Source organism: Leuciscus leuciscus (assembly GCF_965113295.1).
Source record: "Leuciscus leuciscus genome assembly, chromosome: 23".
Lineage (NCBI taxonomy): Eukaryota > Metazoa > Chordata > Actinopteri > Cypriniformes > Leuciscidae > Leuciscus > Leuciscus leuciscus.
In genome coordinates, this window is record NC_138747.1 from 5,770,606 (window position 1) to 5,796,129 (window position 25,524).

The 25,524-nt window shown below is 37.6% G+C and overlaps 1 protein-coding gene and 1 long non-coding RNA gene across 2 annotated transcripts in view; one reads left to right on the plus strand and one right to left on the minus strand.

Moving 5' to 3' along the window:
- Positions 1-25,524, minus strand: part of LOC309487806 (uncharacterized protein) — a 74,953-nt gene that overhangs the window by 38,800 nt on the left and 10,629 nt on the right. The window lies entirely within an intron of this gene.
- LOC309487434 lies at positions 1,886-4,031 on the plus strand. Its single transcript, XR_014201849.1, has 6 exons — positions 1,886-2,060; positions 2,436-2,487; positions 2,678-2,742; positions 2,835-2,893; positions 2,977-3,080; positions 3,285-4,031. It is a non-coding gene; the product is annotated as an uncharacterized lncRNA (long non-coding RNA).

Here is a 25,524-nt window from a genome sequence, read left to right on the forward strand (position 1 = left end):
CTGAATTTACATTGGATTTTCCCTTCAAACCATGAATTTCCATTCTATCTTTCTTTACTTGGGCTATTTCATCATCTGAACTGATGTGCCCCTTTCAATAATCAAAACCCTTACCCCAATATTCTGTAATATACAGAAACTTCTGTAACCCGTTCTTGATATTGTAGTGACCATTTTCTGGATATTTTGAACCATTTGTATAGATTTTAAAATAACTATATGGAGATAAGCATTTTGCAGTAACTCACAAAATCAGACCACTAAAAGTTGACACTTTGAATATTTAATGTCATGGGTTGAAACTAATGTCTGCTGAACACCAACAGGACTGGATTTGAAGAGCCATGGCCTATACTGTAACCACATACACTATATTGCCAAAAGTATTGGGACACCCCTCCAAATAATTGAATTTGGGTCTTTCAATCACTTCCATGGCCACAGTTGTATAAAATCAAGCACTAGGCATGCAGACGCTTCTACAAACATTTGTGAAAGAATAGGTCGCTTTCAGGAGCTCAGTGAATTCAGTTAATTCAAGCGTGGTACCAGGTTTCCAATTGTGTAATAAGTCCATTTGTGAAATTTCCTCACTACTAAATATTCCGCAGTCAGCTGTTAGTGGTATTATATCAAAGATTCTAAATGACAAATATACTGTATACAATTGTTTTAATGATTGTACAGATATGTTGTTTACAAGTGTATAGTTTATGATGTAACTTACAGATGCATATGGTCTGACACATATGGTTTATCACAGTGGGTCCCATATGTTTTTCCCATTCATAATCCATATAGAGATTACCTATGTGGGAACTACCTTGGGCCCATGTAGGCAGCCTTTATTGGACTGATTGTGTTTGCCCATGTCTGACACATATGGTTTAGCCAAGCGGGTCCCATATGTTTTTCCCATTCATAACCCATATAGAGATTACCTATGTGGGAAATACCTTGGGCCCATGTTGGCAGCCTATATAGGACTGATTGTGTTTGCCCATGTCTGACACATATGGTTTGGCCAAGCGGGCCCCATATGTATTTCCCCATTCAGGGCCCATATAGAGATTACCTATGTGGGTACCACCTTGGGCCCATGTTGGCAGCCTATATAGGACTGATTGTGTTTGCCCATGTCTGACACATATGGTTTATCAAAGTGGGTCCCATATGTTTTTCCCATTCATAACCCATATAGAGATTACCAATGTGTGAACTAACTTGGGCCCATGTTGGCAGCCTATATAGGACTGATTGTGTTTGCCCATGTCTGACACATATGGTTTAGCCAAGCGGGCCCCATATGTATTTCCCCCTTCAGGGCCCATATAGAGATTACCTATGTGTGTACCACCTTGGGCCCATGTAGGCAGCCTATATAGGACAGATTGTGTTTGCCCATGTCTGACACATATAGTTTGGCCAAGCGGGCCCCATATGTATTTCCCCATTTAGGGCCCATATAGAGATTACCTATGTGGGAACTACCTTGGGCCCATGTACACTGTTAGACTTTTCTGTAATTTCTACAGTTATTTACTTTAAATCCCCCAGTATTATACTGCTATTTCTCTTTACAGTAAATAACTGTGATTCCAATTGCATCATGGGAATTTTCTGTGACGTCTAACACCACATACAGAGACTTACTGTATTTTTTAAATTTGCTGTATACTACTGTATTTGACGTAACTGCCTCTCTGGCTGGCACCATTCCACCGTGCTTTTTATTTCCTAATTTTTGCCTTACACCACGTGTCTACAACGCTATAATAGCCAGAGGCTGTCTATATTGGACACATTGAAGCGACCGGACCTTTAAATGCAAACCTGTTTATCCCTTGTAAGAACTAGTGCGAGCGCTTGGACTTGTATCGGACTACGTCTGAAATATAACGGCCGCGGCGCATCACTATACTGTCTGGGATTTGTCGTGTCGCGTCAGACAGACATCCAGTGTAGGTAATGGGGTCTGTCTTTTGTTGGATCGCGACGTTCGTGTCTGGCCCGGGGAAGAGACGGAATTCACTTCACCGAGAGAGAGATCAGCAAGCAAGGTAAAAAAAAACAAAAAAAAAACATTCTGTGTATGTTGACAGGATTGTGCCCAGTTTAACGTATGTTATAACGTTAACGTTAGCCTAACGTTACTCGTCGTCAACATGGCGGTAACGAACTTTACCATGGTAAACTGAGCTAACGTTTCATTTTACACACTTTGTTAGATTATTGAATTGTCGAGTTAAAATATGCCAACGAGCAACGCGTTTACATTAACAATAAATGTGAATAAACTAATGTGAAATTCTGTTTATATCTTAATGTTGGCCTACTGATGAGAACCTTTATAGTTTTAGCATTAGTTTGCAAACTATACCATATTATAGTTTTTTTTTTTTTATGGAATTTAATTTTAATTTTTGTGTTTAAAGGCAACTGCAACAAAGCGCCAATTCGCGCCAGTGACTTAGCAAGATTCCAGAGGTAGGCCAGCCCATTTGTGATATATTTTGAGATAAGTTTGCTGAAATGATTAGCATACACTATGTGAAAATTGCTTTTGAGCCACTGGTGCAGACTAGGTAGCTAACAATATCTTATAAAATCTCTATAAAATTGGCTAACTTTATATCAAATAAGTGACCTTTGCATTATGTCTAACTTTATTACACAGCAAATGAACCAATCAGAAGATGGACCATTGTCTTTGTTCAGTCTCACCAGATTAAATGTATCCAGGTAAGCACTGCAGTAAAACTCTCACTAAGACCAAATCTAGCATTCTAAACAACTTAAGTTTATATTTTTGCATTATTTTTATATTTTATTAGCCAGCGACTCTACCATTGCAGTTCCACCTGACTAGGAAGGTCCTAATATCAGCGCACAGGTGGGTTAACTACTGTAGGAAGGAGAACGATCATCACACAGTGATTTCTTGCATGTATCTTACTGTGTATTTGTCTCAAACAGGAACCCCTTCACTGCAGACAAGCTGAAATGGGCTAAAATCATCTATTTCAGTCGTTCAACTTCTTTCTATGCATCTCAGCATTTTTGGACAGAATTTAGGATTTGTAAGTATTAAAATTTAATCTGGCATAATTTAATTTAGTTCTTTTGTATGCTATTTATTGACAAAAGCTGTTTACAAATATATATTCTTAAGTTTTTGTGAAAATAATATTAAAAATTAACAAAAAAGGAGGTTAAAAATAATGTGACACTAATATTCTCTCTCTCTCTCTCTCTCTCTCTCTCTCTCTCTCTCTCTCATATAGTTTTGGAACCGGGATCTCCTCTGAAGGACTGAGTACATTTGTGTTTGTGGGCACGCATGCAGACCAGGGAACACTCTGATGTTGTCAATCAAGTTCTGAACAGGAACCAATCTTTGGAGAAGTTCATTTATTCACAAAGGTGGACAAAAACATTGTGTTGGCTTTTTAAAGATTATTTTGATGACTTTTACTCCTATGCTGTAGAAAAGATGGAGTAGACAGTCAGACATTGATAATAATAATAAATGTTTCTTGAGCATCAAAGAGACTTCTTTCAAAAACATTACGCCACTTAAATACTTCTTTTGGCCACCAGTGTACATGAATCCAACACATTTTTGGAAATAAGTGAAATTATTTTTAAGGTGGGGTTATGTATCTTGTATTGTGAAAAGAACTGTGTTTTGTCCTGTTTTGGACATTTCCTTTTTGAATGCTTAATGTATTTATATTCTGCAGTTTTATGAATGTAATGGTTGATATTTCATTATAATACTTGTATAAGCTAAACAACCAATGACTCTACATTCATTTAGTCAAATGCTAATGTTTTGTTTATGATTTTATGTATGTTTTCAAAAATGTTTGCAGTGAAGGACAGCACATAATGTGTTAATTTAACACGTTTACACATCTTTGTGCTAACCTCTCTGACATATTTACTTTGTTAAAATCATTAACACAATGAATGAGTTAAAATTAACACAAAAAATGTTGTCTCTAAACTTACCCATTAATGTGTAAAAATTTCACACATCATTTCCAGCATTGGCATGTTTATTTTGTGATATATATGAAATGTTTTAAATAAAAAAATGGTATTTTGTGATAACTTTGTCTAATTGGTTTGTATGAAAGTAGTACTTATGTAGGATAAAAATAAAATTAATCATATATCAAAATTATCAAATCTAATTTATATTTAGTACAAATAAAAATAATTACAGTAGTGTACTGATTAGCTTAGTTTTTACAGTAATGCACTGTACTGATTAGCTTCGTTTTTACAGTAATGCACTGTATTACACAAAACTGAAATACGGTTTGGTACTGTAACTCTTAATTACAGTAACTTACTGGCAACACTGTTGCCAGTAAGTTACTGTAAAAAACCCTTGAAAAGTCTAACAGTGTAGGCAGCCTATATAGGACTGATTGTGTTTGCCCATGTCTGACACATATAGTTTGGTCAAGCAGGCCCCATATGTATTTCCCCATTCAGGGCCCATTTAGAGATTACCTATGTGGGTACTACCTTGGGCCCATGTAGGCAGCCTATATAGGACTGATTGTGTTTGCCCATGTCTGACACATATAGTTTGGCCAAGCGAGCCCCATATGTATTTCCCAATTCAGGGCCCATATAGAGATTACCTATGTGGGAACTACCTTGGGCCCATGTAGGCAGCCTATATAGGACTGATTGTGTTTGCCCATGTTTGACACATATGGTTTAGCCAAGTGGGCCCCATATGTATTTCCCCATTCATGGCCCATATAGAGATTACCTATGTGGGTACCACCTTGGGCCCATGTTGGCAGCCTATATAGGACTGATTGTGTTTGCCCATGTTTGACACATATGGTTTAGCCAAGTGGGCCCCATATGTATTTCCCCATTCATGGCCCATATAGAGATTACCTATGTGGGTACCACCTTGGGCCCATGTAGGCAGCCTATATAGGACTGATTGTGTTTGCCCATGTCTGACACATAGGGTTTATCAAAGTGGGTCCCATATGTTTTTCCCATTCATAAACCATATAGAGATTACCTATGTGGGTCCTACCTTGGGCCCATGTAGGCAGCCTATATAGGACTGATTGTGTTTGCCCATGTTTGACACATATGGTTTATCAAAGTGGGTCCCATATGTTTTTCCCATTCATAACCCATATAGATATTACCTATGTGGGAACTACCTTGGGCCCATGTAGGCAGCCTATATAGGACTGATTGTGTTTGCCCATGTTTGACACATATGGTTTATCAAAGTGGGTCCCATATGTTTTTCCCATTCATAACCCATTTAGAGATTACCTATGTGGGTACCACCTTGGGCCCATGTAGGCAGCCTATATAGGACTGATTGTGTTTGGCTGAATCGGAATTTATAAGCAAAATCACGGGAATCAATAGCCTAATACAGCCCAGTTGTGCTAAAATAAATATCATGAGACGTCCATCATCAGATGAATGATATGGAAAAGTTAAGTTAGAGCCGCTAAAGCCAGTGCTACTACCCATGCGAACATGAACACTAAGCTTTTCCCTTGAGACTTGAACCTTTAAAGGGATACTTCACCGTTTTTTCATATTAAACTATGTTATTCCCTTAACTAAGACGAGTTGATACATACCTCTCTCGTCTCAGTGCGTGCACTAAATCCCTCTGTCTTGCGGCGAAACTTTGTTAGCCCAGTTCATTTAATATGGGCCAAGCAGAGAAGCTACCAAACACCTCCACGTTTTCCCTATTTAAATACAGTTACTCGCGAAGTGTAACTCGACCTAGGACGGTGACACAAAACAAAACGTTGCGCTTTTCTAAGCGTGTAAAATGGATAACTATTTTGTATGGCGGAATACCATAGCAAGTGCTTGTAAGCACTTCGACTTGGCGCAGTAATATCTTCACTAGAGGGAGCGGGGGCCGGTGAGAGGATTTTTCACGAGTGAAGATATTACTGCGCCAAGTCGAAGTGCTTCCAAGCACTTGCTATGGTATTCCGCCATACAAAATAGTTATCCATTTTACACGCTTAGAAAAGCGCAACGTTTTGTTTTGTGTCACCGTCCTAGGTCGAGTTACACTTCGCGAGTAACTGTATTTAAATAGGGAAAACGTGGAGGTGTTTGGTATCTTCTCTGCTTGGCACATATTAAATGAACTGGGCTAACAAAGTTTCGCCGCAAGACAGAGGGATTTAGTGCACGCACTGAGACGATAGAGGTATGTATCAACTCGTCTTAGTTAAGGGAATAACATAGTTTAATATGAAAAAACGGTGAAGTATCCCTTTAAATTTCGCAGAACAATCAAAAACGACCCGTAGCTTGTCTGGCTTTTTCGGATGGTAGATGCTATGATGAGGTATGTACCACTTTTCACCATCAGTTCCATCACCTCTCTCAGTGACGTCGCTCGTGTTAGTAATGTAGTCTGTCTTGTATTTCTCGTTTCTACAGAACTTCTTGTTGAAATGATTGAGTCTGACTTTGGCAAGCTCTCTGTTGTCAGGCAAGTATGGCCGTTGTTTGAACGGAAGAGGCATTTCATAATGTCCTTGAGCATTTTTCTTTATGCCTTCTTTGAGATTGTCTAGGAACGTGATATCATCTTGAGAGATTGTCTTGTCATCTGCTGTGACTTTCTTAAAGTCTGACTCGAGTACACTGATTGCATCCACAGGTGTCAAAGCTGGTATCTCCTTTGTGGCTATTCTGTGACAAAAACTGACTTCTGTTGATTCATTGATGCCTGGTGTGGAGCAGCCCACAATACTCCATCCTAAATGTGTTAGAATAGCATAAGGTTCATCTTTACCTAGTATGGCTTGCCTGTGAGCTAGCACTCTGGGGTTATAGCCGATTAGTGAAATTACTTCACAGCTGAGAAGAGGGGACATTTTGTCTCTGATTATCTTTGCAGTTTCCTGTGTTGCAGTGTGTGATCAGCATTGACAGGAATACTCTCCTTGGTGTATACTGTAGGAAGATTGATATGTACTGAGGAATTGTACCCTCTCACACTAAGATCAGATACTCTTTTACTTTTAATGATCATATTGTCTCCCATCAGGGTGGTAAGTTTGTGTTTTATTGGTTGAGTATTTACTTGCAGTACATTACTCTTTTCTTCATCAATGAAAGTAGTGTCACTCTGAGTGTCTAACAAAGCAAAGACAAGTTCATTGGGTGGATTTTTCACAGACGACACTCATATAGGGACATTCATAGATGTAATGACTGAATGGCCTTCGCTTGTGATATTAACCCTCTGGGGTCTGAGGGATTTTTGGGGTCCTTGAGATGTTCTGACATGCCCTGACATTTGTGCTTTTTTCAGTTGCTTATAAACATATTAATGGCAAAGGTATAATTACACTCTATTTAGCACAAACAGGGCTACCATAATATGTGAGCAACATGCATGTACATATTTGTATTTTTGAGAGAATAATGTTTATGCATGGTTATTGAAAAAACTAAAAACTAAAGTTTCTGAAATAAGGCCACAAAACACATACTAAATATGTGTCAATAAGACTTTTGACTAACGGATGTCGTTGCCTAGAGTTTTTTTCTTCAAAATGATGTGAAAATCATCCCACCTAATCATTCACATAACACAATACATTGATTTAAATCTTGTAAAAAAACTTTTTGTTTGTAAAGGCAATATGCGCAAGGGGCGTCAACGATTCAACACCATCATGCATATTTAGTGATTCACACCTGAGGAGACAATGGGGCCCGCATACTTAATGAGCCATTCATTCAGGTGTGTCACCTATAGCCACAAGAAAGAATGCAAGAGCTATATATATATATATATATATATATATATATATATATATATATATATATATATATATATATATATATATTCTACCAAATTGGTTCACAGTTGGAAGCATGTCAAAAAAAAAAATTCATTTTTTTTTTCACAAATTGTGCTTGCAAATTGTATAATATCCAAGGAAAACATGTCTAGTAATTGTGCATTTAATTCTCATACTGTATTTTCAGTTTTGGAATATGTATCCTCTCCCCAAATTTGTCAATAATAAAACACAATAAAAATTATTTAAAGAAAAGGCTTATATTTGCCTTTTAAAATTTGTTTACATCTACCTTGTAAATATATATATATTTTTATTAAAAAGGTTACAATTACAACAACAATTTAAGTGTAATCTTTCTTTGTAAAAAACTAAAGTAGCCTATACATTTCATCATACATATTTCAAAGTTAAGGATTCATTACTTCGAATATAGCCTACATTGACAAAACATACTATATTTAACATATTAGCAAAAATGAGGTGGCAGATATTTTACAGTAAAAATGTGTAATCTATCCAAAACTAATCAACGAAATGTTGTCTTTCATTTGTCTGTAACATAAGTCTTTCGTTTTTATTATAAGGAATATAAATGTTAATTTGCAGTTTAATACGTTGCTTATACAAATACATTTTATTTAAACATATTTCAGTCGATTTTTATTCAGTATAGCAAAATAGTTTGCTAAAGCAGATCATTCATTCACACACAGAAACGCAATTCAAATTTAAACCGTCTTTTTGCGAGTTGTGGTAAACAGCGCATCTCTGCCGTTCATTCATTCACACAGAAACGCGATTTACTTGAGAATGAAAAAAAACTTAGTTGCTCCTCGAAATACCAGCACTTCTGAGGTACGTTTTCCATTATTATTATTCCTCACCGCTGCGAGACGGTGTAAACAAGTACAATGATCTGATTAAACTTGTGTTTTCTTGAGCTGATATGTGGGCATTCACAGGCTTGCGTGGATTGCCTCAGTAATTTGCGTTTGAATAGTCCGCGCTCTCCGTGGGTGGAGTCACATTAAAAATAATTAGATGAGATGAGAACGACTGACATCTCGCTCTTTTCTTACAGATTACATGAACTGAGAATATTTGTTTTTATATAAATTACTTCATTTAAAAGAAGAGAATTCAAGCTTCATGCCTGTGTGTCTGTATGCCTGTTTGACTGAGTATTCGCTGAGTTATTGTTCATTTGCGGACGCGTTTCAGAATGGACTACACTGACAGAGAGAAAGCAGAACTCGCTTCGTGTTTATTGTTCTTTATTTGGCAAAAAGCAAAACACTTTGTTTTTATTGTGAGTATACACAAAAATAATACACATTTAACAGAATCGATTGATGTATGAAACGTGTTTGTAATATCGAAGTCAACAGAGCAAAATAAATCTCTTTTGAACTGATAAAAAAAAAAGCGAGCTGGTATCGCCGGCGATACCGCCGACCCCAGGGGGTGACATGGCATCCGTGACATGGCATGGCATCCGTAGCCTCACTCTCATGTGCATGCTCATTGCTTACCGTTGGTTTTCTGTTTCCGTTATTCTCATAATCATGAAGACGTGAGATTGAAGACAATTTGAAGATAATGAAGACAATTTGCAAACATCACATGTGTGGCGACATTCCTTAGCACGGTGACCTGGTTTCATACACCCATAACAGACTTCATTGTCTTTGACATAGGACCTTCTGTCTTTCAGAGACTTCTCATTGAATTTTGGACACTTACAAAGTTAATGATTGTCATCTTGACAAAACATGTATGGCATTACAAGGTCATTATGTCGTGGCCACGCAATGTAAAGTCGTGGCCTTTGAGATCATGTTGAGGGAACGATATATTTTTCTCGTGGCCACGACTTCATATTTTGAGAGAACGACATATTTCTCGTGGCCACGAGTTATGTTGAGGGAACCACACCGGTCAATACTGTAACCATATACAGCAGTCGGAGATGGAGATGACTGATGAAATAACTCACGCATTGGCCGTGAGAGACACGCAATTCAACCAGTTCACACGCTCACACGCCACACTGTATATTTCTCACGCTGAAAAGGCAATGCCAACCAAGTTGTCCTGCAAGCTTTATTATATATAACGTTGTATACGAGGCGCAGGCACACAAAGTGAAGTTTCCTGCCGCCAGCACGTATCTCGCATAGACAGTATATAAACTGGATACAGCGGCCTCATTGGATTAAACGGAGAAAAGTCAATTAGAAGCACTCCCTTCCTGATGGTCGAGCGTACTGCGCAGACTCAAACTGAGCTTGACGACATAGATGTGACGTGAGCAACCTTCTAGTAGCTGTGCCAAGAGAAATCTGAATCATTCCCTTCTGAAACTTGCAGAGACGGAGAGTGTGAGTGTGAATCCATGAGCTAGGAGCAGGAGCAACTTTTGCTAAGTATTCTGATTAATTACTTTGTCATTTTGCCTCCACGTCCCCCCGATTGCCCGCGAGCTTCTCCATATGGTAATTCTCTACTGTGCGACCGAGAGTCATGTGGTTATGACGCAATCGTTAGCCTATTTTTACAAAAATTGCGTCTACGGGGCCATAACGTAAGATACAAGGTATAATGGAGCATTTTATACATTTTCGTGTTTCTTTAGAAATAAATAATGGACAAATGGAGTCTTTAAACGCCTCAGTTATTCGCTGTCAAAGTGACGCCAAAATGAATGGGAGTCAATGGAATGCTAACAGCAGGTGGGGGTCCGCTAATCAATGGCGGCGCCCGGAAAAACTTCAATATTTTATGAAACCTTGCCCCCCTGGTATCTCGGCCAGATTGCGTTCGTTACTAGGCAACATAGATGCGCGAACACACGGAAGTTGACGGAACATTCTCGGCCACCGTACGTTCGTTACTAGGTAACCAACAATATCGCGTGAACTCACGTCGTTATGGAGAAGGTAAGTTGGAAGAAAGCTCGTCTAACATTTTTAGGCTAGAACATTTAATATATAGCCCATCGTATACATTATTATTGATGCAGTCAAAAACTCTACAACTACTTTGCAACCAGGCCAGAAGCTTTGGCTCAGTTTGGCTAGCTTACGTTATCTGAAACTAAGGGAAATGTTAGTGGGTATGGGAAGGAATGAAGATGTATTTCTTAATTTTATTTTAAATTATATATTATACTGTATTAATAGTCTTTCTAGTTAAATTAACTAGATGTAATGTAGGGAGCCCCCTACCCCTGTTATCAAGGCATCAAAATGTGCAACAAACACTTAGAACACAAAACACATTTCATAAGCTGGGGCTCGTTAATTGCGCGTTCATGCGCTGGGTTAAAAGGGGATATGTATCGATAGTAGAAACAGTGATCAGCAACGCTGCTATTGGCTGCTCAGCGTGGCCAAAGAGCGCGCTCCGTTTTTCTCCTCAGCAGAGCAAGAACTAATAGTCGAAGTTAATTCGGAATTTTAATGTTTAATCAAAACGCCAGGGAACACCTCAAAGTCTACAAAAGCCAGGAGAGAGGGCTGGCAAAAAGTAGCAGACAATTTAAATCCGTTAGAAGTGGCCATGTTAGATGTTTTTATCACTTATTAGCCTATATATTTGTATTTTAATAATTGCATAATTACTTTGTTCATTGTAATGTCAGAGTCACCACACTAGAACATGGGAACAAATAAAAGTGAAGTACTTTTTTGAAGGTAATTTTTTGTTATATTATAGTCTCTTTTATAAAAGGCACTGTTAAATAAATGGTTGTCTGTTTATAAAAGCAACCAAGAAAAAGGCTGAGAAAAAAAAGAAGAAAAGATCTGCTGCATTAAATTAAGGCCGTATAGTCATTTCAACTGTTAAATCTTGAGTAATGATGAATTGCTTTGACTTGTGAAAGTGAAAACTGATAAACTTATGTTAATGTAAAAATATTTTGCCATGAGTTATTGATCACATTTTTCCCGAGTGTAGTTCATTGTAATGACATTGTGTTTTCCGCTTTTGTGCACTTTTACATAATACACCAACACTTGTATCTGTTCCCAAGAAAGTGGTGGCTGAAATATAAGTGGACATTTTCTAACTTTCCAAAGGAAAGAAAATATAATACTTTGTAATGTCCATTTGTTTCCATTGCACTGGACAGTGAATAAACCCTCTCAGATAACTGTCATATGGAGGAACTAGCCTACCTGCAAGTGCATAAATAACTTTACTTAATTTATACTTGTATGCTTTATGGCTGCAATATAAGTTGCAGGATTCCACATCTACAGAGGAGACATAGGCCTACAGGTGGGCAGTGTTTAGCCAATTTAGTATATTTGTTGCATGAGGCATGTGTCTAATATCTCTTGTTGCAGGCATTTGAACACTGGCTTTTCTTTACAAAGAACAATTGAAATAAAAGGAACTAAGCGTATTTGTCTTTTATTAAACATTTAATGAAAAGTGGGTTTTTTTGGCAATGTTGTGTAATATGGCACATGCAACAATGTCACAGGCCCTGTCAGGTGTGCAACCCTCAGACTTATCAGACACTGATATATTCCCTTTAGTTAGCCAAAGTTCATTTCATTGTGTGCCCTTGTCCTGGCTATGACTTTTGTGCGTTGTAACTGGTTTGGGTCAGGGAATGGGGTCATAAAACACCTGTCTGCAGGCAGGAACATGTCATAATCACCTATGAAAAAATGCAGTTCTGTTAGGATCAGCATAAGTGTATGTAATACAGTGAGCTTGATATTTAATTGTGGAACTTTCCTTACCACTTTCAAATAATGTGCATAAATGTGAATCTCTGAAAATCTTAAGTCATGCACAGATCCTGGCCATTTTGCTTTCACATTTGTGATATGGAAGATTTTAGTCAACTGCCTTTTTTTTTATTTGATATAATATTACTAATCTGGAATATTAAGAATAACAATAGTAACTGGGCTGCACATTTACATTGTGAACCCCCTTTCTGTTCACATAATCCCCTTCATTGAGGCCTTGATGGCAGTCTATGGTCTAGCCTATAGTCTATGGTATCAATCACGTTAGTGAAGCCTGAGTGTCATATACTGTAATCGGCATGGTCATGATTGCATGATCTTCATAAAAAATTATGATAGCCTGAAAAAAAACTGCTTTACAACATTGGGTCTTAAGTGGCTTGGAAATGCCACAAAAAACCCTAAAACTGTTTTTTAAACCTAAAAGCGCCAGGTAAACTCCGAATGACACGACAGACAACACTTTCCATCAAGTTCTCCGCATCTCCAATTGTGTAAAGGAAAGAGCCACTTGCAAATAATCTTAGGGCAATGCAAACAGTTTGTGCTGTAGTTAAAGCCCGACTCCGACAAGTCAAAAATAAATGTGCGTTTCCAACAAATGAATAATGTAAACGACAATCTCACAAGTCACGAGAAAATAAAATAAAAATCTCAGAAAGTGCACTATCGCGCTGCGCTGGACTTCCCGTATCAGCTCCGCTTATAAAGCCGCAGTCTAATCCTGTTTACATGAAATAAGCCTGCTCCCGAGCAGGTTTAAGCTTACGGACCTGTTGCTATGACAGCAAGTCCAGGATGAGCTTCGAAGAACCAAACAATCCAAGATCATGCCAAATCGTCAACAATCAAATCCAGCTAACTGAGTTAGCGACGTACGAAGAACGGGCCCCTGGAGTGTGTACTCTTGTGTACACACACACACACACACACAAACACACACACACACACACCATACTCTAATATGTCATTTTTTCACAATGTCCCACCACACAATAAATCATTATACCATTTCGACTAGACACATTCAAAATGCAAAAAGATTTGTTTTTCCAAACTGTTTGGAGAAATTTTTTAGTAATTTTGAAATATAACATTAAAGGTAGGGTAGGTAATCCTGTTCAGAAACACTTTTTTTTATACTGGGTGAAATGTTCCTTCCATCCTGATAGTAGTCAATACATTATGTGTTTAGAAAAAGGAATGAAAAAAATCAGACCTCTGTAGCAGCTGCAGGACAGTAAAAACTCTGACCAATCACTGCCATTCGGTGCGAATGTAAAGAACCAATCAGATGCCTTCATGTCTCGTGCCCGCCCCGAGCCCCACTGCGCGCGCTGCCCTGCGTGCACTCATCACATGTCACCGTTCCCGGAAATATTCAGCTCAAAGCACCTGCATATGCAGTCAGCGAAGGCAAACAAGGCAAAAACTACTTCCTCGGACCCTGCCCGCACTCTTGAACGACCTCCTCTGCTTCGCCCTCAACCCCGGACCTGTCCTCGAGCCGACGATGCGGTACTTTTCTCCGGACTCGGAGTGTACGTTAGTCTTCATTAGAGTCAACAATGTTTTCATCATGGAAACTCTTACATGCAAAACACCGTATATGTTATGAATCTTACACGAAATTCATCTTCATCACAGTGTAACTGATGGTAATGGAAAAACGTGTATCAATGCAACCTGTTTTTAGTTTTGCCTTATAAATATAGCTCGTTACCGAATGAAACTTTACCATTATCGATATGCTAGCTTGATAGTGAGTACTAAAAGAAATCTTATTTGTTTATATTCATAGTGATAAAGTTAGGTATTTTATTACATGTGATTCTGACATGATGTCACTGTATGTACTGCGCTCCTTCCTCTCCACTCGTCTCAGGTAATAAATGCGTCTTGTTCCAGCCTGAGCGTTTGGCGTCGCGCGTTCATGTGTTTTGGGGGCGTGGCTTTGGAAGGAGCTCAGAAGGGAGGGGGTGGAGTGAATGGAAATAATGAGCTGTGTTTATTGCAGATTAAAAGGTCTACAGTCACTCGATTTTTAAATTTTCTTTTTCAGAGTACTTACATTTTAATTATGTATTGGTATATAAAGACAGTTTAAACAAATTTGGAATGTTTTTTTTTTAGAAAAATGATTACCTACCCTACCTTTAAAGAGTATATTTGTTGTGATGAATTGCTCTGTCATTTATCAGATTTACCAATTGTTATAATTTCAATTTGTGCTGGTTAATTATGAACAATGGGTAAAATTGGGGGGCGGGGCTCCATTAGGGCTCCTCCCCTAACCGCATGTGATCTCACTCCAAGCTTTTGATCAAACTTGAGAACCCTGTAACATTTTACTTTGAATTAGAAATGTCATATAAAGATATAGTGCGGTCTCTGGCATTAAGACATGGGTAGCCTACATTATAAGTGAAAGACACCTGAAGCGCTTTCTGAAGTTGAATGGGCTTTTTCGTCGGAAATTTGCTGGCTTGAATTAAATACTCGGGTCATGAATAAAGTCCCGTTAAAGGCAATAAACAAACAAATTATGAGAAACTTAAATGAACAAATAGTAAAGTAAATTATGCCCGGGATAGAAGAAGAGCCCGTTTCGCGTGTGAAGATTCGGTTCCCACATGTTATAAATCTCGCCACGAGAAACGGATGTCGTTCCCTCAACACAAGATCTCATACCCACGAGATATTATGACGTTCCCACGACTTAATATCACGTTCCCACGAGTTTATATGTTGTGGCCACGACAAAACTAAGTGAACCGAACATGACCCTCCCTGTCACCGTAGTTGACTGACTCTTTGTCTCTTGTTTTATTTCTTCATCGTATGATTTTACTAGGGCACGAGCAACCTCTAAATCACTGGTCTCAAACTCCTGGAGGGCCACAGCGCTACAGTTTTGCTCCAGCCCTAATTAAACACACCTGATCCAGCTAATCAAGGTCTTCAGGATTACTAGAAGCTTCTAAGCATGTGTTAGTTGGAGCTTAACTCTGCAGAGCTGTGACCCTCCAGGAACTGAGTTTGACAGCAGTGCTCTAAATCCTGTTCTATCTGCAGTCGTTCTAATTCAAACCTTTGAGTTTATTGCTCTTTTCTGAGTTGCTCTTCTAGAGTTCATATTTTTTTCCCCTTTTTCTTGTCTTTCCATTTGCATCATCTTGTATTCAGCCTCTTTTGCAGCATCTGCTTATAGAAGAGAAGATCCAGAATGGCTGCTGAGCGTAACTATGAGCTAAAAGCCCTTTCCTGTTCTGCATCAAACTCGCCATCTACTGTTGAAAACCTTTTCAGCACAAATTTGACGATGTCATTGGTCACAGCTTCACATACATCAATTTTACGTCTTAAACCAGCAGTGGGTGTGATATGTTCCCTTATTTCTATATTAGCTCCACAGATTCTGCCTTGGCTTGCTGATCAATATATTAATTGAATAGCTATACAGGAGCCAACATATTGTATCATTATTTCTGTACATATCATTTTATTTTTTTCTCTTTAGAGGTGCAACAAGTGAAGAAATGAAATGGTTCATCCATGTTTTGAGGAGCATAAAAGAGATGTTTCCACCTGGCAGGAGGTGTAGATTCTGTGGCTGTTTTCAAAGTTTCACCAGTAGAGGTCGCCACTGAATCAGCAAGAGTTCAACAATGTCCATTTAGTTTGGAAATATCACTTTAATTATAGCAGGCTATGGTATCAATATTACAGCATAACATATCATCGTAAAACATATCAGAAACGCTCTACTTTATGAATGTTCCACTCTGCAGTTCAAATGTTTGGGACCAAATTATTATTATTTTTTTTTATTTTTTTTTTTTAAGTCTCTTATGCTCACCAAAGCTACATTTATTTGATTAAAATACAACAACAAAATGGTAATATTGTGAAATATTACAATTTAATATAACTGTTTTCTATTTTAATATATTTTAAAATGTAATTTACTCCTGTGATCAAAGCTGAATTTTCAGCACCATTATCCAAAATCATCTTTGTGATGTCTGGATTACTGAAGATAGATGATATTTATTACCGTCAAAGACAGTGTTAGAATGTGCTGAGTGTTTTATTCTTACATGTGGATCAGTGAACATACCTGGATATGAGTGGCCGTCACAGCTAACCGCAGTCCATGTAGCTGTTCTTCAAGGTTCTTTCACACACCTCAACTTTAGGCTTAATCTGTACTGTTAAGCACAGACAAAACTGAGCAGAAATGTTATTTATAGAATTATTATGTGCCTGCTTCTCAGATTGATTCGGCATTTCATTTGAAGTCTTAATATGCATGACGTAAAAAAATAGGAATATTTCACAGTGCTGTTTGTAAGAATAGCAAACACTGTCATCAAAAGATGAGATGTGGATTCTTCACAAACTTTATAAGTTTTGCCTGCCTAAAAAATTACTTGGAAAATAACTTTTAATTGCCTAATCCCTTTACATCAAAGGAAAGCCATGTTATGTAAATAAAAACATATTTTCAGTTTTCTATAATTTATTTAAATTATCTGAATGCACTATTTGTAATTTGGGTTATAATAAGGCAGAGATCTCTCATTTCTCTCAGAGGACCAGCAACTTTTTTGCAACAATTTTAGCACTAGTCATGAAAACAATACAATCTGACAACATTGATATCATAGCTTTTTCAGAAAACGTACATTTATGGTAAAAGGCGGCAGCATGGTTGCTAGAAATTCACTTTAACTAATACTGTGAGAGTATTTGTTTACAGTATGGCATATTGGTGCCTGTATTTTGTAAAATGTTTAACTGTAGTATACCAATTGACTTGAATAACCAAAATCAGATTTTATTTTGTAATGATAAATGTACTGATAACCACTATGATAGTACAGATGGTAAAACAGAAAGTCACATGATGAATCAGAGTGGCCTGTCCATAAAATGTAGCCAATACTCATGTTTAAATGGTGCACAGGGTCATACACACAAAGACCCTAAAACAATGCAATAAACATGAACTAAATAACTTAAAATGTAACACAAAACATCTTAAATGTACATTATTCAAAGTCAAGTCAAGTATATTTGTATAGCGCTTTTCACAATACAGATTGTATCAAAGCAGCTTCACAGTATTAAATTAAAATAATACAACAAGGTTTGTTTCAAGTGGAATTTATTGATTGATCAAATTAAATTAAATATCCCCAACTGAGCAAGCCAAAGGCAACAGTGGCAAGGAACTGAAAAACTCCATCAAGTGACCTAATGGTGTCCTCAAACTCCATCAGGAGACCTAATGGAGAAAAAAAACCTTGGGAGAACCCAGGCTCAGTCGGGGGCCAGTTCTCCTCTGGCATTTATGAGCTAAAGACCGGATTGTATTTTGAACTGTAAGATTAAAAATATTATATGAATGCCTGGCTGAAGAGATGCGACTTTAATCTAGTTTTAAACTGGGAGGGCGAGTCTGAGCAACGAACAGTATCAGGAAGACTATTCCAGAGTTTTGGAGCCAAATGTGAAAATGCTCTCCCTCCTTTGGTGGTTCTAGATATCCTAGGTATGACCAAAAGCCTTGAATTTAGTGATCTTAAAGAGCGCGATGGATTATAGGGTGATAGAAGATCCGTTAAATAGACTGGAGCTAAGCCGTTTAGGGCTTTATAAGTCAGTAGCAATACCTTGTAATTAATACGGAACTCTATAGGTAACCAATGCAGTGATGATCAAATCGGTGTTATATGATCATATTTTCTTAGCAAAAATAAGCAAATATAAAATATGGCCCAGGCCTAATCGTAAGAGATGTCACGCAGGGACTTGTCCTTTTATTGTTTTTCACAATAAATGCATATAATTCATGATAATATATGATAATTCATTGTTTTTATTTCCAAAACCCATACATTTGACAGTATTTTACAGTTAAAGGGTCAAGATGACATGACAAGATTACATCAAATTTGATCTTTTGACATATAAACGGTATTTGTGTCATGAAAACATCCTGCAAGTTTCATAGCCTAAAACGTCAATATAATTAGGATATTGTGCATGGGATGTGGCGTCACATGGGCGAATTCATTTGCAAATGACTGCAAAACATCAACGAATCAGTTTGCATCATCGGACCATAGGCCCCGCCCACTGGTGCTTACTCTCTAATTGATTGACACCTGTCTTCACCAGACACAAACACAAACGTTGCGTCGTGTCAAAAGCAAAATAGAAGCCATTTATAATAACTCACAAGATGTACTCCATGGACGAGTAAAGGAACATTGCTTAGACTGTTTAAACAGCATTTGCGTTTCTGTACAGACTTCAGAAGGACACCTTCCACATGAACAAGTGGATGGTTTATTTTTATTGGCGTACTGGATCGCGTCGAAGAATTATATGTTTGTTCAGAACATTTTACTGCGTTTTTTAAACGAAGGCTCAGTATAATGGAGAGTTCACACTACAACTTTTGTTGAAATATGAACTTTCAACTGTATTGGATGCATAGACTGTAAAAAAAAGATTAACGATGCCGGATTGGATCTGACAGCAGATACATCCCAAACTGTAAGTAAACAATTTCTTCTGTATATGATGGTTTTATATGGATAATGTTTTCAAAGCAATAGCGAAGGGGCTGACGTTAGCTAATGGTGACAGTTTACTGACAAGCCTTAAAGGAGCCGCCCATTCAAAAATTGATCATTTCAGAAAGAGTAATGGTTAAAAATAAATTGTATTAATATGTTTAATATTTTAAGTTCAATATTATAAGTGGTTCCACAATAAACACTGATTAACAAAAGTAAGCAAAAATTTGTTCTGCAAGTAAAGATCCTTTATAATGGATATACTGTACATAGTGAAACGACAGAGATTCATCAGTGATTCACCAAACTGTAGACTTGATCTCCTGCCTTTGAATGAACTGGTTTGTCAGGGATCGTGCAGTACAGGTGGTAAACATTCTTAAGGAAAAAACAGAAAGATAGAAAAGGCACACAGGATAAATGTCTTGGCATTCAGTTGTCATGTGGGTTTGTGGTGTGACAGTGTACCTCATTTTCCTCTTTCTGTTGTTTATTGACCAAAACACCTGTAATGCAATGCAGAAGCCTCATATCACTTGGTGGCCTTCATGAACAATCTCTTTGTCATAAAGCTTTAATGTATTTTAAGCTTTGACACTTTGCACATGCAGCAGTGTCATCTCTTCTCAGACTCATTCTGTGCAACACTGTTGTGATGAATTTAATATTTGTTCCACTTCCTCTGTATGAGCTCATCGTGATTGAGTGAGCCAAGTTTCTCAATGCTTATATGTGAGCATCAAAAATGCTGTTTTTGGACTAGTGAGGAAATTTTGAGTTGTGAAACCAGTGTGTTTTCCTAGTAGGTTTAGTACTAGTATTGGTAGATTTGATTCCTCATGATATTACCACTTTAATGAAAGAAACATTTTATTACCTGGGGGCTGGTAAATTGACTTTTCAGACGTAATGGAAGAGTCAGTTGCTGTGGGATCTGGTGTGCTGTCCTGATGGGACTCTGGGTGTTCGAGGCCTTTGGAAGAACAGCATGATGAAGAGGGTCAAACAGAGTTAATAGAAAACCATTCAAAACAAGAGGACAAATGTGAAATGGCTTCTCCTAAAGCTTCAAACGTGGTGTGTGAAGAAGATATATCACGATTTGACGTCAGTGACACCAAACACAATCAATGCATGTCTTGATACCAAACATGATGCACCATAATCGAATGAGTGCATTTGCAAAATAGATGTGAGAGCTACACAAGTGCTGCAGGGGTGATGTATTTTTGTCGCCAAAACCCGACATTTTTTTATGTTTTTTTGGTTAAATGGCTGAAATAAGGTCTTTGGTTAACACAAGCCCAAGATTTTTCCACATTTTATTTATGACATATTATGTCAGTAAACCCCCTTGGGATTTTTGAAACTTTTGAAGCTTTTTTCTTGTCTTGAAAAAAGGCAGTTGCTAACAAGTAATTAAATGGGACTACAGAGGTTTTTGGGGCACATTAAGAGCCGTTTACACGCATTTTGGCTGTTCATTTACATAACATGTTTTGGGGGCCTGAAAACGCAAACTTTTGAAAACAGATTTCAAAGTGCAAGTTTTTGAAAATTATTCCGTTACTGTCAATGTGTGAAAATGCTAATTTGTGAAAACGGTGACATCATGCAAGGCTTATTACGCATCTTTACAAAGTGGTATTGCCAACTACTGGCCTGGCAGCATAATACAGTGTTTTTAGCTGTTATCTCGGATCCGTGTGAACGGGGATCTTTTTGACAATGTTGTCATCTGTACACGAAAAACACAGAGGAAAAACTTTAGTTTTTAGCACATTTGTTGTATTGTAAATGTATCCTTAAACTGTAAATAAAGACTGAAAGAGTTATAGAAGCTCGACAGCCCTTTAAAAGTGCTCATTTTATTGTATAAACAGTGTAAACATTCTGCAAAAAAGCTCATTTTGTGTTCCACAGAAGAAAGACTTATGGGTTTGGAACAGCAGGAAAGTGAGTAAATTGTTTTAATTTTGTCATGAAATGTTCCTTTAAATTGCAGTCCTCAACTTTTTTAGTATTCAAAATGTAAAATTTTTTTATATAATAAGCGAGTACGTACAAGATGCATGCAGTTCTGTTTATTAACCGCTAACGTGCCAAATGTTGCGGACTGCAGCTTTAAGAAAAGATGTGGCTGAAAATAATGCTGAAGACTTGAAAGAGGAAATGGTACTAGTTTCTGAGAAGCTGGTGTCACTATATCGTGTTTTTGGTTAACTGAAATCATCAACTGAGAACGATGTTCTCTCACCTACAGAGATGGGCTGAGATGTGTCTGGTACAGAAGTGATTAGAGAATATGTCTCTGCAGGTCCAGAACAACTCTAAAAAAAAAACAATGAATAATTAATGAATAATATGGCTGTCCCTTTAAGCCATTCTTACTCATTATGGTATTATAAATATTTATTACCTTGTGATTTTAAATATTGTAAATGCACATATACTCACCAAACCAATTCCTTGATTGGGCTCATTTGATGTTATTGATCTCATTTTATTGCTAAGAATCAAATATGGATCTTTATGGCATCTTTTCATACATAAATCAGATAAGGTGCTAAACATTTACACTCATAATTCCTAGATTACAAAAATATACAATGGGACATTGTATCACATACTACTGAGAATGATTTCATGCAATGAGGAAGTAGTCTTCATTAAATAATCATATCACTTTATATAAAAAAATTTTTTTAACCTTCATGAACAAGCTCTTTGTCATAATTCAGACTAATGAATTGAATGCAATGCATGAAACAACTTACCGATGTCTTCTTTTTTTACCTACAAAACAATGAATGAGCGTTATATGTTCCGTTTTAGCTTGCATGATAAATTCTATATTGAACAACATAAAACCCAGTACATTCACCAGAACAAACAAATAATATATGTAGCCAACATGTGAAAACTTTACTTACATGCAAACCAGCACAGACAGATGAGTCCAGAAAAAATTACACCAACACCAGTGGAAACCAGCACTATAATCAATAAGCCTGTGACAAAACAAAACCAACACTTTGATACATGTTTATGTGCATTATGGTAAAGTTTAATTTGGTTGTTGTATATGTCAGTCCACCTGACAATTGAAGTGATACACAAACCATTGAGAAAATGTATCTAGATTTGTTTTTTGTTGTGTGCATGTAAATGTTTTACAGAGATTTGAAAGTAAACATCTAATTCATGCAACAGTCAAATCCAATCAATTAAAATAGAAGCACAACAGGAAAAGGAAAAGCCTTTGTGGATGTTCAGGGTTGGAGAGTCAGTTTGATCTGTTGAAGTGTGAACATTAGGAGCATCTGCATCAGAAAATACCTCAAATGAAATCACATTTGACCAAAGCGTGATGATTATACACAGCAGTGTTAAGGCCAATTCACACCACACAGAAAGACGGCAACCAATGCCAACAATAACCAGATTAAAGACTTCACTTCTCAGACATTCCACGATCCGACAAACACTCAACATGTTAAATCGGCAAAAATAAGAGCTGACCAATGGCCGAGGCGACAGACGCCAACAGGAGTAACACACTGATCCGACAAAGCAAAGTGCCTGTTGCCATTTTGTTGGCGTTTGTCAGTGCAGTGTGAATGGGCCTTTACAGTGTTTGATGAAGTCCCGTTAAAGGGAGAATCTTTCTATGACATTCTACTGATATTTAGTAAAGTTACCAGTTCTGGTGGATGTTGGGGTTTCAGTAGTGAGAACATTATAAGGCGTATTTAAAATTATTAAAAAAATTAACAAAGACTGGCATAAATCTTTAAATTAAAAGTAATAGCTGTAACTATGATAAATAAACAATTGGAATGTGCAAGACCAATCCAAAATTAACTAAAATGTTTTTGAATGAAATTATGATGCTACAGAAGAGTGTTCAGCTCATAAGAAATACAGTCTCATCTTGAGTCATGTGACTTCCCATTTGCTTACTAATTTGGCATCTAAGTACTAGGTAACTATGACCATAGATATCCATAGTCCACAGTCCACAGTCTCGAACGGCATCACCGGCGGCCATCTTGTCACAGGGAAGCTTTCTGGCGAGCTCTGTGGTATCTGAAGTAAGGTGAGTGATCAGCACGAACACAAATCCTCTTATCTCGCTGAAATCTTGACGGATTTACAAACGGTTTGGTTTCTTACAAACGTTATTAACATGGCTATAATTCTGAACGCTGGAACATGTTGAAATTGCAGATTTTCTTAATTATTCATATGTATGCAGTGTCATAACTACATCTCTGACGTTTATAATAAACCAAACTGTTTGAAAATCGGTAGAAAATTTAGCAAGTTATGGTTATTTAAAAGTACATGCACCATTAAAACCATGTGGCAAGATGGCCGCCGTGTGCGGACGTCGACCACCATTGGCCAGCAGCGCGGACGAGACAATAAGCCTTTATTATATGACATGTCATGACTATGACATTCTTCTGTTAACAGGCAGAGTAGAGGTTGCCTTGGAAACTGAAAAAACAATGCGTGCCACAAAATGAAGCCTAATTGAACTTTAATGTTTGGCGAATGCAATTCATAAACAGTTAAACATTAAAGGTGCATTGCGCAACATTTCATGTTAAAAATACCCGTTTTTCTAACCCATACATGCTTAAACAATTGCCTGATGGGCTGAATGAGCCCTTCTCTGATCACTGCGATTGCCTCTATAATCCTGTACAGTAAAATAAATTCGGGGGGATTCGAAAAAAAGGGATTCGGGACGGAATTTGAGACTGGGCGTGACGTCATGAGCGTTCACGCTCACCTGGCTATGTCTGGCAGGTTTGTGTATTGGCCGCCATTCTCCGTATCAGCGAAGACAACTCGAGCGACAAAACTTTAGTCAACTTTCGACAAAAGTAGAAGATGGATTCAAAGAGACCGGCTTGTTGTTCATTCCAAACCCCAACGCAAACTCCACGTAAGACAAAGAAAAGAAAACTTCTGTTTAGTGCCACCAAAAGGGCCAAGTTGGAGTCAGACAGGCGTCGGAATAAGACGAGAGTCAACATCGGGAAGGCTTTCAACAAATGGAGAGATCTCCGGTCTGCTCTAGGGCTCAAACGGGATCCTCAGTTGGCTTTTAGTTGGCTAAATGTATTTTTGCTAGGTATTGTGTTGTATTATTGGGTGAAGTGCGATACGGAGTGAATCCAATGTAAAATGCTAGAGTTATCAGCTGGGGAGCACGCGGTTCGCGCGCAAATCGTTCATGTGTGTATGTAACGGTAGGGTGATTAAATGTATACGGTTGAATTTATATAAATTGCCCTGTTTAGTTAAAGGTCGATGTATGATCTATGTTGTCACATGTGTTTTATGTGAGATTGGGGCTTGTGAATATAGAGAGTGTCGCTGTTTTAAGATGCGCACTACTTTAAGTGCACTCATTTATTCACGGTGAACTTGGGATGCGTTGATTTAAAGGGGAAGTACATACGAGCTCATGCACTTTTGTATAACATTATATAAATAAGAGAGCTCATGCATTGTTCAGTGTAATAATTGTTCATTTATTGCCACAATTCATTCTAAGTAAAAACTCTGGATATGAAGCATCTCGTCTGACTGTTTATTGATAAACGTGCTCCCTTACAGGAGTGCTACATAAAAAGTTTATCAGTTGCTCGTGCAAGCGTACGTGTGTGTGGTCCATGAGCGTGCACACCTCTGGTTGCAGTTTCGCTTGTCGCCAGAGGGGGCATAGTTCTGCAAAAACTCAGAGACTTGCGCATTGCACCTTTAAGAAAAGCAGCGTAATCAAAGTAAAGTTGAGACCTTTCATGCTGTTCAACATTTGGAAACTTTACCTGTGTAGAGTTGAGCCTTGGTTGAGTAAATGGATCCCACATATATATTTTTTTTTATTCAACATAGGCCTAGTGATTTTACCAATGAGGATGAGTGGATGCACTTACGTGTGGTTTTCTTTGGCAGTTTTGACTTGGAAAGTAAGTCTACAAATATAAAAATAAATAAAAAATTGCAAGGAGAATCACCTTTGAATCACGTTTTCAATTTTAATTCAGAATAACCAGAAAAGGTGTTATCAGTAACTTACCAGCTGTACTGTACGTTTCAGAAGTGGACATTAAAGGTAAAGCTGTTAAAAAACACATTGTAAAATTTGCAGTGATGTATAATAAAATGTTAAACCGCAACAGATAATAATGAGCCTGACAGAACAATTGCCACATCATTCAATGTGGAATAAGAATTATGTATTTTTGATTTTACAAACTCAATTACTCACAGGTTTTCATGGCTGTTGTAACA